Here is a 21,165-nt window from a genome sequence, read left to right on the forward strand (position 1 = left end):
CGGGGAGAATTAGGGAGGCCTGAGAGGAGGCATTGCTTTGGATGCTTAGTCGTGGCTGTCGATACGTGTCGATGTGGAGCCAGAGGTGTGGGAAAGGGAGAGCAGAGGATGGGTGTGTGCCTCGAGAGGAATGGATGGGCGTTGAGAGGGCTTGAGAGGAGTGGAGGTGGTGTCGTGAGCAAAGGTCTGCAGAAGGTCGGTGCTCGAGGCCGGGCCGAACGGAGCGCAGGCAATGGGGAGAGTGTGCGGTGCGTGCCGAGAGGCAAAGTGCTCCCAGAGGGAAAGCTAGAGAGGCCAGGCCCCATGCGGAGGAATCGAGGCCTATCGATAGGCCTCGATATCGATAGTATCGATATCGAGGCCTATCGATAGGTGTGGAATTGGAGAGGCATCGCTGTGGCGCCGAATGGAGAGCTCTGCAGGTTGCTGGGGGCCGATGCCTCAGGCCCAGCAAAAGCGCCCGACAGCAGAAGCCCAGGATGGCGGCCGAGACGGAGACGAGGCGCTACGTATCGAGAGGCATCAGTAGCTCTAGATGTCCTTGCCTGGCCATCGGCATGCGTAGGCGTAGTGCTCGAGGCCTGCGCATATCGTGAACGGTCAAGGGTGATAGTGGGCGGTGCACAGGAAGGGCACGAGCGGTGCAAGAAGGAGCCCTCGCCATGCCTGTCGACGGGGAGAATTAGGGAGGCCTGAGAGGAGGCATTGCTTTGGATGCTTAGCCGTGGCTGTCGATACGTGTCGATGTGTAGCCAGAGGCGTGGGAAAGGGAGAGCAGAGGATGGGTGTGTGCCTCGAGAGGAATGGATGGGCGTTGAGAGGGCTTGAGAGGAGTGGAGGTGGTGTCGTGAGCAAAGGTCTGCAGAAGGACGGTGCTCGAGGCCGGGCCGAACGGAGCGCAGGCAATGGGGAGAGTGTGCGGTGCGTGCCGAGAGGCAAAGTGCTCCCAGAGGGAAAGCTAGAGAGGCCAGGCCCCATGCGGAGGAATCGAGGCCTATCGATAGGCCTCGATATCGATAGTATCGATATCGAGGCCTATCGATAGGTGTGGAATTGGAGAGGCATCGCTGTGGTGCCGAATGGAGAGCTCTGCAGGTTGCTGGGGGCCGATGCCTCAGGCCCAGCAAAAGCGCCCGACAGCAGAAGCCCAGGATGGCGGCCGAGACGGAGACGAGGCGCTACGTATCGAGAGGCATCGATAGCTCTAGATGTCCTTGCCTGGCCATCGGCATGCGTAGCCGTAGTGCTCCGGGCCCGCGCATATCGTGAACGGTCAAGGGTGATAGGGGCGGTGCACAGGAAGGGCACGAGGGGTGCAAGAAGGAGCCCTCGCCATGCCTGTCAACGGGGAGAATTAGGGAGGCCTGAGAGGAGGCATTGCTTTGGATGCTTAGCCGTGGCTGTCGATACGTGTCGATGTGGAGCCAGAGGTGTGGGAAAGGGAGAGCAGAGGATGGGTGTGTGCCTTGAGAGGAATGGATGGGCGTTGAGAGGGCTTGAGAGGAGTGGAGGTGGTGTCGTGAGCAAAGGTCTGCAGAAGGACGGTGCTCGAGGCCGGTCCGAACGGAGCGCAGGCAATGGGGAGAGTGTGCGGTGCGTGCCGAGAGGCAAAGTGCTCCCAGAGGGAAAGCTAGAGAGGCCAGGCCCCATGCGGAGGAATCGAGGCCTATCGATAGGTGTGGAATTGGAGAGGCATCGCTGTGGCGCCGAATGGAGAGCTCTGCAGGTTGTTGGGGGCCGATGCCTCAGGCCCAGCAAAAGCGCCCGACAGCAGAAGCCCAGGATGGCGGCCGAGACGGAGACGAGGCGCTACGTATCGAGAGGCATCGATAGCTCTAGATGTCCTTGCCTGGCCATCGGCATGCGTAGCCGTAGTGCTCGAGGCCTGCGCATATCGTGAACGGTCAAGGGTGATAGTGGGCGGTGCACAGGAAGGGCACGAGCGGTGCAAGAAGGAGCCCTCGCCATGCCTGTCGACGGGGAGAATTAGGGAGGCCTGAGAGGAGGCATTGCTTTGGATGCTTAGCCGTGGCTGTCGATACGTGTCGATGTGGAGCCAGAGGTGTGGGAAAGGGAGAGCAGAGGATGGGTGTGTGCCTCGAGAGGAATGGATGGGCGTTGAGAGGGCTTGGGAGGAGTGGAGGTGGTGTCGTGAGCAAAGGTCTGCAGAAGGACGGTGCTCGAGGCCGGGCCGAACGGAGCGCAGGCAATGGGGAGAGTGTGCGGTGCGTGCCGAGAGGCAAAGTGCTCCCAGAGGGAAAGCTAGAGAGGCCAGGCCCCATGCGGAGGAATCGAGGCCTATCGATAGGTGTGGAATTGGAGAGGCATCGCTGTGGCGCCGAATGGAGAGCTCTGCAGGTTGTTGGGGGCCGATGCCTCAGGCCCAGCAAAAGCGCCCGACAGCAGAAGCCCAGGATGGCGGCCGAGACGGAGACGAGGCGCTACGTATCGAGAGGCATCGATAGCTCTAGATGTCCTTGCCTGGCCATCCGCATGCGTAGCCGTAGTGCTCGAGGCCCGCGCATATCGTGAACGGTGAAGGGTGATAGTGGGCGGTGTACAGGAAGGGCACGAGGGGTGCAAGAAGGAGCCCTCGCCATGCCTGTCTACGGGGAGAATTAGGGAGGCCTGAGAGGAGGCATTGCTTTGGATGCTTAGCCGTGGCTGTCGATACGTGTCGATGTGGAGCCAGAGGCGTGGGAAAGGGAGAGCAGAGGATGGGTGTGTGCCTCGAGAGGAATGGATGGGCGTTGAGAGGGCTTGAGAGGAGTGGAGGTGGTGTCGTGAGCAAAGGTCTGCAGAAGGACGGTGCTCGAGGCCGGGCTGAACGGAGCGCAGGCAATGGGGAGAGTGTGCGGTGCGTGCCGAGAGGCAAAGTGCTCCCAGAGGGAAAGCTAGAGAGGCCAGGCCCCATGCGGAGGAATCGAGGCCTATCGATAGGCCTCGATATCGATAGTATCGATATCGAGGCCTATCGATAGGTGTGGAATTGGAGAGGCATCGCTGTGGCGCCGAATGGAGAGCTCTGCAGGTTGTTGGGGGCCGATGCCTCAGGCCCAGCAAAAGCGCCCGACAGCAGAAGCCCAGGATGGCGGCCGAGACGGAGACGAGGCGCTACGTATCGAGAGGCATCGATAGCTCTAGATGTCCTTGCCTGGCCATCGGCATGCGTAGCCGTAGTGCTCCGGGCCCGCGCATATCGTGAACGGTCAAGGGTGATAGTGGGCGGTGCACAGGAAGGGCACGAGGGGTGCAAGAAGGAGCCCTCGCCATGCCTGTCGATGGGGAGAATTAGGGAGGCCTGAGAGGAGGCATTGCTTTGGATGCTTAGCCGTGGCTGTCGATACGTGTCGATGTGGAGCCAGAGGCGTGGGAAAGGGAGAGCAGAGGATGGGTGTGTGCCTTGAGAGGAATGGATGGGCGTTGAGAGGGCTTGAGAGGAGTGGAGGTGGTGTCGTGAGCAAAGGTCTGCAGAAGGACGGTGCTCGAGGCCGGTCCGAACGGAGCGCAGGCAATGGGGAGAGTGTGCGGTGCGTGCCGAGAGGCAAAGTGCTCCCAGAGGGAAAGCTAGAGAGGCCAGGCCCCATGCGGAGGAATCGAGGCCTATCGATAGGTGTGGAATTGGAGAGGCATCGCTGTGGCGCCGAATGGAGAGCTCTGCAGGTTGTTGGGGGCCGATGCCTCAGGCCCAGCAAAAGCGCCCGACAGCAGAAGCCCAGGATGGCGGCCGAGACGGAGACGAGGCGCTACGTATTGAGAGGCATCGATAGCTCTAGATGTCCTTGCCTGGCCATCGGCATGCGTAGCCGTAGTGCTCGAGGCCCGCGCATATCGTGAACGGTCAAGGGTGATAGTGGGCGGTGCACAGGAAGGGCACGAGCGGTGCAAGAAGGAGCCCTCGCCATGCCTGTCGACGGGGAGAATTAGGGAGGCCTGAGAGGAGGCATTGCTTTGGATGCTTAGCCGTGGCTGTCGATACGTGTCGATGTGGAGCCAGAGGCGTGGGAAAGGGAGAGCAGAGGATGGGTGTGTGCCTCGAGAGGAATGGATGGGCGTTGAGAGGGCTTGGGAGGAGTGGAGGTGGTGTCGTGAGCAAAGGTCTGCAGAAGGACGGTGCTCGAGGCCGGTCCGAACGGAGCGCAGGCAATGGGGAGAGTGTGCGGTGCGTGCCGAGAGGCAAAGTGCTCCCAGAGGGAAAGCTAGAGAGGCCAGGCCCCATGCGGAGGAATCGAGGCCTATCGATAGGTGTGGAATTGGAGAGGCATCGCTGTGGCGCCGAATGGAGAGCTCTGCAGGTTGTTGGGGGCCGATGCCTCAGGCCCAGCAAAAGCGCCCGACAGCAGAAGCCCAGGATGGCGGCCGAGACGGAGACGAGGCGCTACGTATCGAGAGGCATCGATAGCTCTAGATGTCCTTGCCTGGCCATAGGCATGCGTAGCCGTAGTGCTTGAGGCCCGCGCATATCGTGAACGGTCAAGGGTGATAGTGGGCGGTGCACAGGAAGGGCACGAGGGGTGCAAGAAGGAGCCCTCGCCATGCCTGTCGACGGGGAGAATTAGGGAGGCCTGAGAGGAGGCATTGCTTTGGATGCTTAGCCGTGGCTGTCGATACGTGTCGATGTGGAGCCAGAGGTGTGGGAAAGGGAGAGCAGAGGATGGGTGTGTGCCTCGAGAGGAATGGATGGGCGTTGAGAGGGCTTGGGAGGAGTGGAGGTGGTGTCGTGAGCAAAGGTCTGCAGAAGGACGGTGCTCGAGGCTGGGCCGAACAGAGCGCAGGCAATGGGGAGAGTGTGCGGTGCGTGCCGAGAGGCAAAGTGCTCCCAGAGGGAAAGCTAGAGAGGCCAGGCCCCATGCGGAGGAATCGAGGCCTATCGATAGGTGTGGAATTGGAGAGGCATCGCTGTGGCGCCGAATGGAGAGCTCTGCAGGTTGTTGGGGGCCGATGCCTCAGGCCCAGCAAAAGCGCCCGACAGCAGAAGCCCAGGATGGCGGCCGAGACGGAGACGAGGCGCTACGTATCGAGAGGCATCGATAGCTCTAGATGTCCTTGCCTGGCCATCCGCATGCGTAGCCGTAGTGCTCGAGGCCCGCGCATATCGTGAACGGTGAAGGGTGATAGTGGGCGGTGCACAGGAAGGGCACGAGGGGTGCAAGAAGGAGCCCTCGCCATGCCTGTCGACGGGGAGAATTAGGGAGGCCTGAGAGGAGGCATTGCTTTGGATGCTTAGCCGTGGCTGTCGATACGTGTCGATGTGGAGCCAGAGGCGTGGGAAAGGGAGAGCAGAGGATGGGTGTGTGCCTCGAGAGGAATGGATGGGCGTTGAGAGGGCTTGAGAGGAGTGGAGGTGGTGTCGTGAGCAAAGGTCTGCAGAAGGACGGTGCTCGAGGCCGGTCCGAACGGAGCGCAGGCAATGGGGAGAGTGTGCGGTGCGTGCCGAGAGGCAAAGTGCTCCCAGAGGGAAAGCTAGAGAGGCCAGGCCCCATGCGGAGGAATCGAGGCCTATCGATAGGCCTCGATATCGATAGTATCGATATCGAGGCCTATCGATAGGTGTGGAATTGGAGAGGCATCGCTGTGGCGCCGAATGGAGAGCTCTGCAGGTTGTTGGGGGCCGATGCCTCAGGCCCAGCAAAAGCGCCCGACAGCAGAAGCCCAGGATGGCGGCCGAGACGGAGACGAGGCGCTACGTATCGAGAGGCATCGATAGCTCTAGATGTCCTTGCCTGGCCATCGGCATGCGTAGGCGTAGTGCTTGAGGCCCGCGCATATCGTGAACGGTCAAGGGTGATAGTGGGCGGTGCACAGGAAGGGCACGAGGGGTGCAAGAAGGAGCCCTCGCCATGCCTGTCGACGGGGAGAATTAGGGAGGCCTGAGAGGAGGCATTGCTTTGGATGCTTAGCCGTGGCTGTCGATACGTGTCGATGTGGAGCCAGAGGCGTGGGAAAGGGAGAGCAGAGGATGGGTGTGTGCCTTGAGAGGAATGGATGGGCGTTGAGAGGGCTTGAGAGGAGTGGAGGTGGTGTCGTGAGCAAAGGTCTGCAGAAGGACGGTGCTCGAGGCCGGTCCGAACGGAGCGCAGGCAATGGGGAGAGTGTGCGGTGCGTGCCGAGAGGCAAAGTGCTCCCAGAGGGAAAGCTAGAGAGGCCAGGCCCCATGCGGAGGAATCGAGGCCTATCGATAGGTGTGGAATTGGAGAGGCATCGCTGTGGCGCCGAATGGAGAGCTCTGCAGGTTGTTGGGGGCCGATGCCTCAGGCCCAGCAAAAGCGCCCGACAGCAGAAGCCCAGGATGGCAGCCGAGACGGAGACGAGGTGCTACGTATTGAGAGGCATCGATAGCTCTAGATGTCCTTGCCTGGCCATCTGCATGCGTAGCCGTAGTGCTCCAGGCCCGCGCATATCGTGAACGGTCAAGGGTGATAGTGGGCGGTGCACAGGAAAGGCACGAGCGGTGCAAGAAGGAGCCCTCGCCATGCCTGTCGACGGGGAGAATTAGGGAGGCCTGAGAGGAGGCATTGCTTTGGATGCTTAGCCGTGGCTGTCAATACGTGTCGATGTGTAGCCAGAGGCGTGGGAAAGGGAGAGCAGAGGATGGGTGTGTGCCTCGAGAGGAATGGATGGGCGTTGAGAGGGCTTGAGAGGAGTGGAGGTGGTGTCGTGAGCAAAGGTCTGCAGAAGGACGGTGCTCGAGGCCGGTCCGAACGGAGCGCAGGCAATGGGGAGAGTGTGCGGTGCGTGCCGAGAGGCAAAGTGCTCCCAGAGGGAAAGCTAGAGAGGCCAGGCCCCATGCGGAGGAATCGAGGCCTATCGATAGATCTCCTTTCCTCGGTAGGTTGCTTGGCCTATCCTGAAGATCTAATGCTCATATTTGATCCTTATAGGAAAATTTCAAACCTATCGATAGGCTTCCAAATATACATAGGGTCGCAGAGTGAAAGGTATATGAACTTAGAAAGCTATCGTTATCGCTGTTAATACGTTTTTATTGTCCCAGGATCTCCAAGTCTCTTGGTTACCACTTGCGCCTTCTTTTGCCCTTTTAAATTCTCAAGTTAATTCTTTTTACTGAGCTCTGTACTCCTCTGCTTTGTACTTGACTAATGTACTGCCAGGATAGATCATACCTTTCTTCTGCTTCCTCTTCTATTGCCCTTACCATTGAATGTCTTGGAACAGCATTGCAGGAATTAGACCGATTTCTTTTCTAAAAATGTTTTGCCAGTCTTTTCAAATCTTTCTTATGTTGTTTGTCCCTGGTCTTTTCCTCGTCTATTTCCTTCCCCAGGGATGAATCTATATAATGCCTCTTTCTATTCGTCTCAGAAATACATTTTAATGTTCCTTGCCATTAAATACATAAAGGCAGTACGATAATAAACCTACTCTCTTTCATCTCAATTATCTTTGTCGGGCCACCGCTGCTCTAACTTCCCCATGCATACACCTTCTGTGTATCCTTATTTCCTCCTGGTCTTTCAGAAGTGCAGCTTCCAAAACCTCCTTCTCTTGCCTGCCAATCAAATCATGTTTTTGTCTCACTGAATATTCCTCTTCAGTGATCAAACACTTTATCCGAAAAGTTCACCTTGCCAAATCTCTGACTTTGATTTCTTTTGAGTAGTCATCAGCACCAAGCCCAGTGCTCTCTTCACCTCTCTCTCTCTGTTTTCTGAAATCTCTCTTGCTTGCTGCCCTGTTATCTCTCAGCATGTAGATATCTCTTTTTTTCTCATTCAAGTTCTTCGAAACTGACTTAATCAGAGCTTTCAGACGCTAAGCCATGTCACTAGCCTGCGCTCCCCATTCTATTATTATTTACAGGCAATAAAGATAAGAGAAAAGGCAAACCGCAAAAAGAAAATGAACAGAAACATTCTAAGTTGTCCTTTTCTCTGCATCTTCATAGTCTTTTGACTTCTGTTGTTCTTCAGGATAAAGTGGGACAGTGTTTGCCGTGAAGACCATCAAGAACACCTCTGGTGCCTAATAAATAATGGTAATAACAGGAGCTGATTGTTTCTTCTCTGCAGCCATCAGGAAGTGCCTGTATATATGGGTTGTATAATCAGGGCCGTGTCTCAGGGGTCTGCTGTTAGTCTCTCCAGCTCCCTTGTGAGCAGCAGAGAATGACTATATATTAATAATGAGGTATGAGATGCTTGAGATTTTCATCTCCTCATTAACTAGAAAAAGCCAAAGGAAATGTATGAAATAGATCCTTGTCTGAAGTGAAGACAAGATGTCTTCAAGGGATGTCACTTATGTGGGACAGGATTACTATTTTCTGAGGTGCCCATGTGGCCAGCGGGAACCAGAGTCACTCACTTGCTGGCTGAAGTAGTGGGATTCTGCTACCAGCTTCAGCAGAAGGGGAATTTGGTCTACACTTATTGTTGGAAAAATTTGTTGAACAGAGATACTAAGCCCTTTGTAAAAATGAGTTTCCAGCAAACAGTACTGTCCGAAATACATTAGAAGGAGAAGCTGAGGAACTAAGTCTGTTTCACAAATACCTTTTCAGCTGTAGAAGAGAACAGATCTTTGAGGATAAACTGCAGTTTGGTAAAGGGCAATATCTGAAGACAAGGTCCTTATTTCGCATCTTAATTCCAGGCAGTGCAGAAAATATATATGCCCATGCTTCAATTCAATGTGAATTTTAAATAGCTAACAAATCGCTTCTGCATCCAGATTGTGATATATAACAGCAGCAACTCCCTGGAACAGTTCGGAACAGCATACAGCCTCCTGTAGTGGAATATGAACACAATAGGATCAAATGAGCTTTCAGCAAGGAGGGTACAATTACAAACAGATCGTTAGTGCTATGCTAAAATCTTGTTCTTTGGTAGAATACTATTAAATTACAGAACTCCATATAACTCAAGTGAGGGTTTATCTCTTTTTCTTTTTTTTTTCCGGAGGACTGCTAGCAGCTATTCACACATAGTAGCTTATAAAGAATGTCAGTATGTTTTTCCACAGTCAGTTTGAACTCCCTTTTCACAAAGATTTAAAACAAAGCAGTGCCAGAAATATTAGAAGGCTTTTTTTCTGTGAAACTGTTCACTTGTCAATGAAACAAAATTCTGAGCTGATTAGGAGTACGTTTACTGACTATCTGAAAGTAGAGAATACCTAGTCCGAAAATATCTTCACCACACTGCTGTTGTGGTCGCTTGTACCAATGGAAAATACTCAGTTTTAGTTTTTCTTTAGTTTTTCTTTATCCATTTTATACAGGTATAAGCAGCCACACAAGGTGCAGAGAAGCTCTTAGGATTCAGGTTATTGAAGCTGCCTGCAGTTTGTGTTGGCAGAGCTCCCAGCACTGGAAGAAGTTTTTTTATCTGAAGGTGATCTCTGCTAGCTTTGATCATATACACAATGTCTCATTCCATTGCGAGGGACAAAAACAAATTTGGATATAAATTTGAATGGTAAAACCTCCTCCACTATCAAAGGGAGAGAATTACTCTTTCTGGAATGATTTTTTTATTTCATCTAAAAAAAAAAAAGATATGCTGGTGCTTAGGTCTGCGAGTGCCTTTTCTGGTCTGTTGCACACAAAGCCCCCTGAGACACTGAGTGTGTACTTTTGCCAGTAGAAATTAACATGTTTTGTTTTTCACTCTTAGGCAACTATTTCCATTAGATCCTAATACTTTAGGCAACAGAAAGAAAGTAAGAGAGAAACTGAGGGAGAGTAAATTTTTCTTGAATAACACAGCTTGTTTAGAAACCTTCTGTAGCCTGAGTTAAGTCAAAATGAGGCCTCATTAGCTATGAGGTCTAAATTAGCTATTGGAAAAGCATTTCAGGATCGTCTGTGTGGTGGAATGGAACTGATAATAAAAGTTGCTTGTCTGTACCCTGTGAGCTGATTAGCTCAGGAAGAGTACACAGTGTTAAAATTAGCATTTGAAGGCTATTCATCTGTACGCAGGCACAGAGAACAGTCTCTGTGGGAGGCTTGATCGGGATAATTATTCTTTCTTCTATGTTTTTTATAGTTTAGCTGGGTTTTGAAGGATCCAAAGCCTTTAAAAGAGACTTGGTCTTCAGCAAAGTTTTATAGACGCTGGAAGCTGAAGTGCTTGGCAGTTGGCACCATTGACAGCAACTGCTGTACTGCTCTCTATCAAACCTGGCATTTTGCACTGCAAGAAAATTTTTTATCAATAACACGTTTAAAATAATGTTACTGGCCAGGATTCAGTAACTGAGACAATAAAACTTGTTGAATATGAAAACTCTTCACGTAAATTTGCAGTCACCAATATAGATGCAGAAAGTCAAGCAATGGAACAAATTAAAGGACCTATAGAAATATTAATGTGCCTGTTTTCTGCATATATAGAGATGGTCACATATATAGAAATGGTCACTTTTAGCCCTACATCTATATAATAAATTAAAACTACAATGAATGAGGTGGAAATAAAATGGAGCAGCATAACTATGTGATTTTCTAATGTGAGAAATGCATTAACAACATTCTTGCATGCAATTTTTTTCTTACAAAGCCAAAGCCTGAACTTCCTTCTGACCATACTGTAATTGTCATTACTAGGGAGGCTTTCCAGAAACCCAAAGGATATTCACACTCTTCCCCCAACAAAATACTGCATCAGCATCCCTTGAGTCCCCTACCTCTGACTAATGTGCACCAAATGAGCTACCTTCAGATGTAATCTGTGGGCAGGCTCTGGGGCCTGCCAATCCCATATGCAACATTCCATTTTGATCTATGCATCCTAGGAGCCAAGGTTTTCAAGGACAGCATCTCCATGTGAGAATAACAATGGGCAACATCAGTACTTGACAAGCTCCTCCTGAACAAAAAGAGAAACAAAAGCCATAATGCTCTGGAGTGAAGTTGACCTAAAAACTCTCATAAACTCCCCAAGTTAATTTGGATTGTGTTTGTCTTTTGATTTCAGAAGGGTCTTGCTTCATGTCTATTCTGATACTACCACATCTCTTTGCCCTCCAGCCTTAATTTTACTGTCGTCTTGCAGGAGCCTGAGTGTTGCAAACACCTTTCCCAAGGGTGGAGGATTCTTTCAGGCCGTGCCTGAAGTCAGATAGATATTGGAGCTAGAAAAGGTTGCATGGTCAGCTAGTTTGTCTTTCTACTCTTAGCGAGATTGCACCCTGCCTGTGTTTCTTCCCACTAATGCGTCACCTAATATGTCTTGAGTATTACCAGGATGATACCTCCCTGGATATTTCATCTCTTTCAGACTCCAGTTGGTTTTAGCATTCAGAAATATACTGTGAGCTTAACCTTAACTCTTTCTTTGCTAGCTTGCTTCTGTGTCTCAGCATCTGCTGAGATTGAGTAATTCCCTTTGTTCATTTATATTTATATTTTGAAGGTATTTATAGGTTGCAGCTACGGTCCCTTGAGTTTTCTTGTCTCTAGGTTATGTTTATAGATCTTTGACAATCATCTCTCATATTTTATGCTTATCTTACAATATTTACATGCTGTTTGTTAGCCATTACATTGCTGTCTTTTTGCCCATGACTTTCCTCTGCATTATCCCAAAAGTGGTGATACTAGGACTCATCTTACTGTTACCATGTTAGTTGAAGATGGTGCAGCCCCAGTAGATACAGTGCATTATCCACCAACACTCTAGACCTGAAAAATATTTTTAAGCAAGTGGCCGTTTTCTTACCTTTTAGACACGCTGCTGTTTTTTTCTGCTGCCTGGGACAGGAGCTGTCTACTTATCTGTAGGGCACTTAGCACAAAGGATTTCCAGTTGCCTCTGGATTCCTTTGGTGGCTCTGTAATGCGAGATAGTTAGAAATAAGAGTAGCAATGACTGAAAAGTGAAGAGTCAAGTGTAAAGCCAGAATTTCACCAGCTCTACTTTTGTAAGGAGGTTAATTTTCACATAGAACATTCCCAAACTGTTGTAGCTATAACAGAGCTAGAATTGAAGGTGATAATGATATGGACTGGTACAGATTTCCCTGAACCATATGTGAGATCAGCAAACTAGGCTCATAAATTCAATGCAATAGCTGTGAAAGTGCCTTGAATTATTTAATTCACTTGTCCAGTGAGAACTCAGAATTATTAAACTTTTGACAGCTACTGCCCATAGAATGTTTTTTCCACATTAAGTTTTTCTTTTGTGAGGTTGGCATATTTTTAAACATGCCATCTTTCTGCCCTCTGACTAATTTAGAGTTCTTTTTCTCATTTGTTCTCAAGTTTCCCCCAAATAACACTGCTCTAACTCTGCCTCCAAGTTTCAGAAAGAACCTTGATCATATCTTAATATTCTCAGAAGTGTTATTGCTGACTTTAAAATATCTTAACTTCAGAATTTATCTGTGTGGTAATGCAAACTAGATCTCAGAAGAATTAAAAATGTAACTTCTTCTGAAATTACTGAGGCTTTCATTTACATCTATCTGGACTTCCATCTGGTGAGGAGTCATTTTCTTAAACAAGTCACATCAAAAGGAAAACACTGATGTTTTCTCAAATTTTTGTGAAGATCTACCTCTTTTTCCTTAATTACTTCTCCTCATCAGTCATAAGAAACAATCATAATTAGCAGGGCAACTTCCTGGTGCATATTCAGATTCTTCAGTCTATCTGCAGTGCACCATGGATGGAAGTGCAAACTGCTTTAAATATATCTTCCTAAATGGAGAAATCCAAAGCAATAACTGCTTCAGAATACCTGCTCTTTCTGATGAGGAGCCTCTTCGTCACTTTTACCTGAGACTTTTTGAATAACGCTAATGAGCCCAGGATTTTATCTGCAGAAAATGGAAATGTCGGAGTGTGGCCTTGCTGTCGTTAGAAATGTCTTTCTCTCTTTAGCATGTACTAGTTTCTGACACTTTTAGAAGGAGCTGAAATTTGCACAGATCCTTACAGAATCAAGGAGATGAGGGGCATATTAGGGGCATATTGGTTTCTTAAGCACACTCATCAAAGCCTTAGGCCACAAATAGCAAAGGAGATAGATACATGCTTGCTGAAAGGCTTTTTCTCTTTATTTTTCTTTTTCCTTAACCCAGAAAGTTTTACCCTTGAGAGGAGCCAAAATGTACTCAGTATCAAGAAATCTCAGGTAGCTATTTAGGATATAGGAGGAGACACATAATGAAAGTGCTTGTCTCAGCAGAGGGGCTGATGGCACTCTCATGATTTCAGTGTGTTCCTGAGCCCTCAGGTCCTGTGCTGTTTTAACTTCTCATGCAACTCTCTGTCTGAGTGAGGATTTGAGCTAGAAAGTGGTAAAAGTTCAGTGGGGATGAGATAATCGAAAACTTGAAATTCATAACCACTGATTTCAGGGACTAGTTTGCCTGTAAAGTTAACTTATACTTTATAGAGGAACATTTATCCAAAAGACTTCTAATGTAGGCAACTGTACTCTCTCTGACTACATCATCAGATAAAGTATTTTACTCTAGGGTGAGTAGTTCTCAAGCATTATCATCTAAAGCTACATTTTCAAAGTATAGTCTCTTATACTGCAAGCACATAACGGCTGAAGAGTATCATTTATGAATACATCATGCCTGCAAACTCAGAGGATGCTTGCTGAGCTTTGATGCTGTTAATAGGAGCAATAAGTTAGTAAAATTAAATAAGAACATCACAAGAAGAGGTAACAAGAGATAATCTGCACAGCAGTCCAGGTGTGTGAGGAAATGCTTGTTCAGGGTTGAAAATATGCTTCCAATCTTTAGAAAAATCTTGGAATAGAAATACCCAATCTGCCATCACTTTGTATATCTTCAGAAATCTAGGATGCTGCTCTAACAATAAGGAAGGGAGCTGCTGTGTTAGTTGGTGTGCAAAGCCATGATATCTCTGCTTACTTCTGTAGCTGAAAAAAACAAAGCTTCTTTGCCCCCGTGTATTTGTTGTTGAGAAGAAAGTGGTAACCTAAACAGAGAATAAATAAAGTGTGCTGTCACTAAGAGATTTCCCAAAGGGCATTATATTAGTGGTTGTGAAAGCTGCATGTGGCAGGCTAAAAAAAAAAAAAACCACAAATACCCTTGTTCTGTGCTGTTGCAGCTTTGACATGCCTTCTCTTAGGGTGGTTGCTCCTAAGATACATTAATTCTAGCACTTAAGCTCCTACATGCAGTGGTATGGAGGCATTAAATGACCTTTCTGGAAGGAAAAGTTTAGTGTTGAAAAACACTGATTTCAGCAATCCATCTTCTCAAGATGGAGAATCCATCTTCTCAAGGTAACCCTAGAGTTTATGGTTTGCTTAACTGTACAGTGATGTTGCTGCTCCCTTGAAAAATAGCCCTCCATAGTAGCCCTCCAGTTCTTCTCCACAGTGATCTGTACAGCTGACCCAGTATTCCTACTCAAACTCTTTGAATTTTAGTTGCTCACTATCTGTCTCATATGGCTTTGTCACCTGCTGTCCTAAAGTTCATCAAGCTAACATGTCATCTGCTTAGGAGCACAAGAAGATGGCAGCCTGAAACTCCTTCTCATAATATCTTCTTGGTAGTTCTTGCCTATAGTTGTTCTGGGAGGGGTTTGGCGATGCTGTGATACATCAAAACATGACTATCATAAATGGGATAACACTGGTGCCCTTATGCACTTTGCATCAGTTGTTTTGTTTACTCCAATTATCAAACAGAAATGTTCATCAGATAACTATGTCACATAAAGAACTTTAGTTAGAGAATGAGTAGTAAAGCCAGGATAAGGAGAACTTGGAATCAGTATCAGGACAAATTATTAACAGGAGGTTTATTGAGTGGAAAAATCTCACAGGAGAAACAGTAGAAAATTCATCACTTATCTGAAGTTATCTGAAGTGACTAGTTATCTGAAGTGACTAGATAGGTCTCTTGTGCAATGTTGTAAGGAATGATTTCCCACTGACAGTTCAGAAGAATTATTTTATCTAATAGATGGTGTCTTTCTGCTTGCTATGTCTTAAATCTACTTTTTCCAGCCATGTTTGGAGAAACTGGACTTTATGAGATCTGAAAACTGTCCCTGTCTCTTGAAGCTGCTAAGCATCTGGGAAATACTTCATGTCTGCTAGAAGTCTCAGAAGCGCCCCTCATGTCTGCTCTGTGACTCTGCATGAAGATAGACCTGCATTTGCAGGTTCTAATTCTGCTCTTCCTCCAGGTAACTAAGCCTCCTCCTTTCCTGAGGAGCAGGATAATGGATGTATGTTGTATGAGTGAAGTATAGACCACTACACTGGTTCCAAAAATTCAACTCCTCAATGCAGTGGTATTTCATTAACTGCTTAGTGTAGTGCTCTGTGGCTGCAAATATCATTGCGCCATTCATTGCTTTGCCTTGTCTTGCTTTAAATGATTGGGGTTAATGACGCTTCCAATCACTTCCATTAAGAGATTATTCTGCAGTTTAACAGAGTGCCAGGACAACCCTCCCGATACCATCTGACTTACATTTTTATTTGCTCAGCTTCATCCTATTAATTTCCCTGAGAACAGTTCTTCTACAGCTTTGTGTTTTCACATGCTCTGAATACTTCTAGGCTACTCTTGTAGTCCCCAAGTAGCCATTACTGGGAAATATTTTGTTCTTCCTGCTTGCAGACTACATGCTGCTTTAACTGGAAGCTTGGAATTAGCATGGAGATAATAAAAAGTCATTTAAATTAGCACTGACTGGAAAATATAGTCATGGGACAAGAAACCAACAGGAACATTGGATCAAATCCAATAAAGCGTTTAGGCTGTTAGTTTTCAATGAGATACTACTGGCATCAGTGGGAAACTAGGAATCTGCAAAGGAGTTAAAAGCCTGCAGAGGAGATGGGATCCCAAATGCTTTGTTGGACATAAGCCTTTATATTTCCATAAATTGAAAGCTGTTTTTTCTAAGGTTGGGGGGGGGTGCTTTTCCTTTCTTTACACTCATCCAGCCCTACAGTGACACCAGTGTTCAAATCAACTGTGCAAGTGAGAGCAGGATAAAAGCTTGATTTTCAAATGCTCGTATACAAACCCTGAGCACATGGGTAGTCTCACTGGTGTTAGTCTAGCAGGGCACCCTTTACCAATGTGATTTATGTGATAGGATAACTTGTGTTGACTGCCTTAACCATTTCCTGCCTGTTGAAGTTCTGTCTGTGCTTTGTAAGGTTGCTTTGCCACTAATGCACAGCACCGTTAAGTACAGATAGTGACAAAGCAGAACCATGATAAAGGGATTGTAATAGGTTTTTCCTTTCCTTTCTTTTCCAAAGTGTGAATGTCATATTTAAAGAATCCTAAATTGCAGGACAATGTCCCTCCTGGCTTTCCTACCTCCTATAAAACTACCTCTGTTTTCCTAGGCTGTCTGCACTTTCACTGCTCCTGTGTGATGTCCCCCTTCTGTTACTGCTCTTAATGTACCTATTGTGCCAGTCAGTGGTATAAACTTTATTTCTCTGTTATGCATGTCTATTCATCTATCTAAGTCAAAGGTGGGATGTCTCCAGCCACATTCTGTCAAGGCTGTGTGAAAACTTCCCAGCTGAGGATCTCAGTGGCATCTTTTCAGTAGCATAAAGCATCTGAATTCAAAACAGGTGTTATTTGGCATTTGTATTCTATGCAGGAAGCAGCTCATTTGAAACAGAAAGTGACTGGAGATGGCACTGTAGAATAGGTAGGCTATTGATGGCTAGGGGCTTATGGTCTTGCCAATCTTTCCATGTGCCATAAATTCAAGGACAGTACAATGAATACTTGAAAATAATAGCGTACCCTTAACCCCATGCACTAGCAGCTCCTTCTCTCTGCAGCATATTGGCACTTTGTCAGCTCTTGTTTCTGCTGACAGTCTTGGACCGGTTCACATATTTTAAGGTAATATTTTACTGTTTAATGTGAATATTGCTTTAACTCCTGGAGACCAATCATGAAGAGATTTTTCTCTTCTACCGTTCCATTTATTTCTTTGCAGGCCAAACTGAATTGTTAAAAATTGATATTTCAAAGATTTCTGTTGAAAATAGATTAACTTTTTTCCATGTTTTCTTTAAAGATGCCTTCTCTTGGAAAACCTTTTACATTTCATAGGTACATGAAACTCAAATTTTCATGAGAAATGTGCATTTCAGAGAGTCTGGCCAGATGACACAAACTTCCTATAAAAATGAGTTGTTTTAAGGTGAGCAAGAGAAATTCAAATGAAAACAATACATAAAGATTAGAAACAGTAAATTAAAAGAACATAAAATTGTTTTTGTCAAAAATAGAAGTCCAAATCATTTTTAACAAATCCATACCTATTTTTGTTCTTTTTTTTCAACGAACACTGGCCAGACATATTTTTGTCCTCTTCAGACTATCTGATATGTTGCACTGAAATTGTGTTTTACTACTGAACTCATATGTGTTGTCCTGAATAAGAACCTGTTTTTCCTGGATGCTTCTGAGTCGATCCAACATGGTACATGTACAGCTATTACCCTCAGCGTCCTGAGGGCACTATCAGACTTTCCTGTCCATGTCCACCCCTCCCAGGGCCTCCCCCACCCCTGCCTCAGCTCAAGGCCCCATTTCAATCCAGCCCAGGACTACCAGTCCACCACATCAATCAGCCACAATGTTGTAGCAGTGCTGGTCTCCAGCCCCACCACAGCCTTGTCCCTGCCTGGCCACTTGCTCTGCCATCCTTAACCTTGACCCCAAGCTGCAGGCAACTGCCCAGATAGGCCTCATCCTGTCCCCATCTCTGTGGCAGTGCCCACTGCCTAGGGCTGGGGCTGACCAGATTGTCCCCAGTTGCCCTGCTCCCTCATGGGCAATGGGACGAACCCTGATGGTGAGGCCCACCTCTGCCACCACCAGGAGCCCCTGCTGATACCGACTTACAGGGAGCAGCCAGCCCATGTGGTGCACTGACAATTACCTTGCTTTTGTTTTATTAACCTGCCAAAGGTGTGTAATAAGATGCAAAATTAAGATGAAGAACTGTCAAGAGCCAACAGGATGTGTACTTGCAGCTACGGGATGCCTTACCTTCTCCTTGGAACATTTCCTCCTATTGCAGTGATTGATGTCTTTTTTTTTTTTTTTTTTTTGCTCATCCTCCACTTTCTTCTGACACCTTATTTGGCTTGGTATTGGACGGGGTACACCCTGGCTTCTTACACTTCCTTCTGGCTGACTTTCTATACCTTTAAGCACAGTAATTAAGACATCTGCTTCCCACTGCCACTGCAGCAATGCTTCTAATCCCAATTGCAGTTTAAAAAGCCTTGGTTTCTTTCTTGGTGTTATTTAAAATTTTCCTGGAAATGCAAACTTACTAGAAGCTCTGTGGTAAAAGAAAAGGTGCCTGATTTTGCTACAGTTGTCTCTTTCACATGAGAGAACATTTTTATTTATATATCTCAAAAAATTCTAGCACAGCGCTTAAGGAAAGTATGAAGACAAGCAACAAATATTCCACAATGTCTGTTCCAGGAGCCTCCAACCTTTGTTATCCCAGGCATCGATGCCCTGGAAAAAGCATGCTGCTACAGTGGACACTGTACTTTGCTCTCCTTCACTGTCTCAGGTTAACATTTTAATTTCCAGTAGCTGCTACCAAAATGACATCAGGAGTTCTTCATCCAAGCCTGCATTTTTCACCACATGAACAATAGAGAAAGGCTTACTTAGCCAAGTGCTGGCAGTATCCCAAGCTTTTTGCCATGTCAGGACATCAGCCCTCCTCTCCTTGAAAAGACCTAAAAATGAAAGCGTTTCCTCAGCACCAGCTGAGTTGTATGGGAATAGGCAGCACAGACTGAACTGATCTTTCTGTATTGTTAAGAATGTACAAGTTCATTAACATTTTTGTGGTTATTTCTTCAGGTGTTGCAATGCTGTATGTGCTTTCCTTTGCTCTGATTCTTGTGTTTGTCTTGTCTGTTTCTGTAAACTCGGAGTGTCTATAAAACATCTTTCCTCTATACAGTTCCATGGGCCTTATCCTCTTCCTCAGGGGAAAAAAAAGTTCCTAATTATTGTAGCCATATCAACTGAGAATTTCCAGCAGATTAGGGTGGTGCCTAGCAGGTTCTCATTTATTACTAAGCCAGGAAATATGAAATAGCATCTTAATCACATTCTGAGATGAACATCCATGGGAACTTAAGTGAACCTGTGAAAGAAGGTAACTCCTAGGTAACTCTTAAACAGACAAGCGTAATCATGCATCTGATTGATTGTCCTCTTTACAAGTTGGGTAATGCTCTCGTTCATGCTAGAAGGGGTGATAAGAACACACTATGCTTTGGGATAGTTATTTGAGAACCTTTTCCCTTTGCTGTCAACCAGAATTCTGGTACCAATCCAGTCTGACAGGATAGAAGCAACTGCTTACATTTTTGTTGTGAGTTTAACTTTAATAATATTTTATTGGCAGGAGAAGTTAAACATGGATGTCCGAAGTATAAAAAGAAACAAACAAATATTTTTAGTTTTTTAGCAGATTTAGAAAAGGTATAACAAATATGCATCCAGGATAGGGCTTCTATTTAATGGGATTTAACATAATTATGATTGATTTCACATGGTCACACAATAACACAGAGAATGGAACTCCTACATGATGGCACAAGATGCTTGGAACTATGTCTTTGCTATGCCCTTGCATATTTATTTAGCAAGTAGTTTTACGGAAAACATGCTTTTTCCACTTATATAAGTATCTTCCTAGCAGATATCTTCATGCTTCACCTGCAGTAACAACTTTTTTCTATTCTGGTCTCCAGAACTCTTAAGGGTAGCATTTTCCCACAAGACTAGTGAGTTGAATTGCCTAACGTGAGACATCTAAAAATGATTTGATTCCCTCATAAAAAAATTTGTTCTAACCTTTTTTTACTGTACAGTTTTTGAGGATTTTTCAGTTAAATTTTCATTTCTTTTTGTCCTGCATCTTTGAATAAACCATTGACATTTCTCCAGGACAGAGCATATGCAACCAGCCCCTGTATTAAAATTTAAAATGTGAGCAGCAAGAACTCAGGAACTGAAAAACTATATTTCTCTCAGCTTTTCTAATTAATTACATAAAGAACAGATTGAATCAGTAAACAGTCTGAGATGGCTGCTATGTGTTTTTCTGAGATTTCTCTTAGGAACTTCAGGAGAGATGTTATGTAACTACAAAAAAAAGCACTGAAATTCTGGTTTATAGGTTATTTCAGCAGAAGCAATAGTGACTCATACTTTCATTTCTTTTACAGGAGATAAATTTGAGGTTGTTTGGCTCAGGCACAACTCTTTCCGGGGAAAAAAGGCCAAAAGCCAATTCAGAGAAAGATGAGTAGAGCACTAAAACTCAAGATGACAATCTGACAGCCACTTGGCATCTGCTCTCAGATGGCAGCCAGCTGGCTTCTTGCAGCAATCTATACACCACAAACATTGTTAGGAAGAGCTTGGTGAGAAAGTCAACACAATATATGCATAGATGCAATATTTCCTGTAAAGCTTCTCTTGCACAGTGCCCAATGGGTTGTTGATTCACACCACCACTGTTCTAGCACTTGTGTCTTTCCTCACAGCACATGCATCCTCCAATATCTATAAGGAATTAACATACTAGTGATAAGGGCCAATCAGTAATAAACACCTATTTTTCTGGGCTCTGTCCTGCTAATACGTGATAGTCCATAGCCTTACACGAGGCGGGGTCAACCATTTGACTTCAAGGGCTACGTGACTATAGAACGAAGACTTGAGACTGTAAGCTCTTTGGAAATGGAATTGCTTTTGTTTGTATAGTGCCTTGCACAAGATGAACCCAACTATCATTGTGATTCATAGTGCTAATATGGTTATTATTAGAATTTCTGTCAGGAGAAGGCCAAAGTTTTCATCCTTGTTCTGCTCTCTAGAGACAAGTTGAAACCAATTGACACACAAAGCTGTCATATTCTGTTTTGTCATGTGGATATCTCACAGTCCTATTTTCGGGTCCCAGTGACGATGTTAAAAACACACTGATGACACTGAGTGGTGTGTACCTCACTTTGCATGTTAGCCGCTGTTCTACTACGCATTCAAATGGGAGCAGGGAGAACTGTTTGCATCTTCAAACAAAGATCTTATTGCATAAAGATGGATCTGATAAGACTAAACAGGATCTTCTGTCATCAGCTGCTGAATGTGTAT

The 21,165-nt window shown here is 46.4% G+C and overlaps 1 long non-coding RNA gene across 6 annotated transcripts in view; it reads left to right on the forward strand.

Annotated features, from left to right (window-relative positions):
• The window catches only part of LOC104146069 (uncharacterized), a 488,271-nt gene that overhangs the window by 398,115 nt on the left and 68,991 nt on the right, over positions 1-21,165 (forward strand). The window contains exon 3 of one of the 6 annotated variants that reach the window (XR_011139055.1): positions 14,976-15,157. The exons of the other annotated variants lie outside the window; for them this stretch is intronic. This is a non-coding gene — a long non-coding RNA (uncharacterized lncRNA). The remainder of the gene's footprint in view (positions 1-14,975; positions 15,158-21,165) is intronic. 6 annotated transcript variants of the gene reach the window in all.

Source organism: Struthio camelus, chromosome 2 (assembly GCF_040807025.1).
Source record: "Struthio camelus isolate bStrCam1 chromosome 2, bStrCam1.hap1, whole genome shotgun sequence".
Taxonomy (NCBI): Eukaryota; Metazoa; Chordata; class Aves; order Struthioniformes; family Struthionidae; genus Struthio; species Struthio camelus.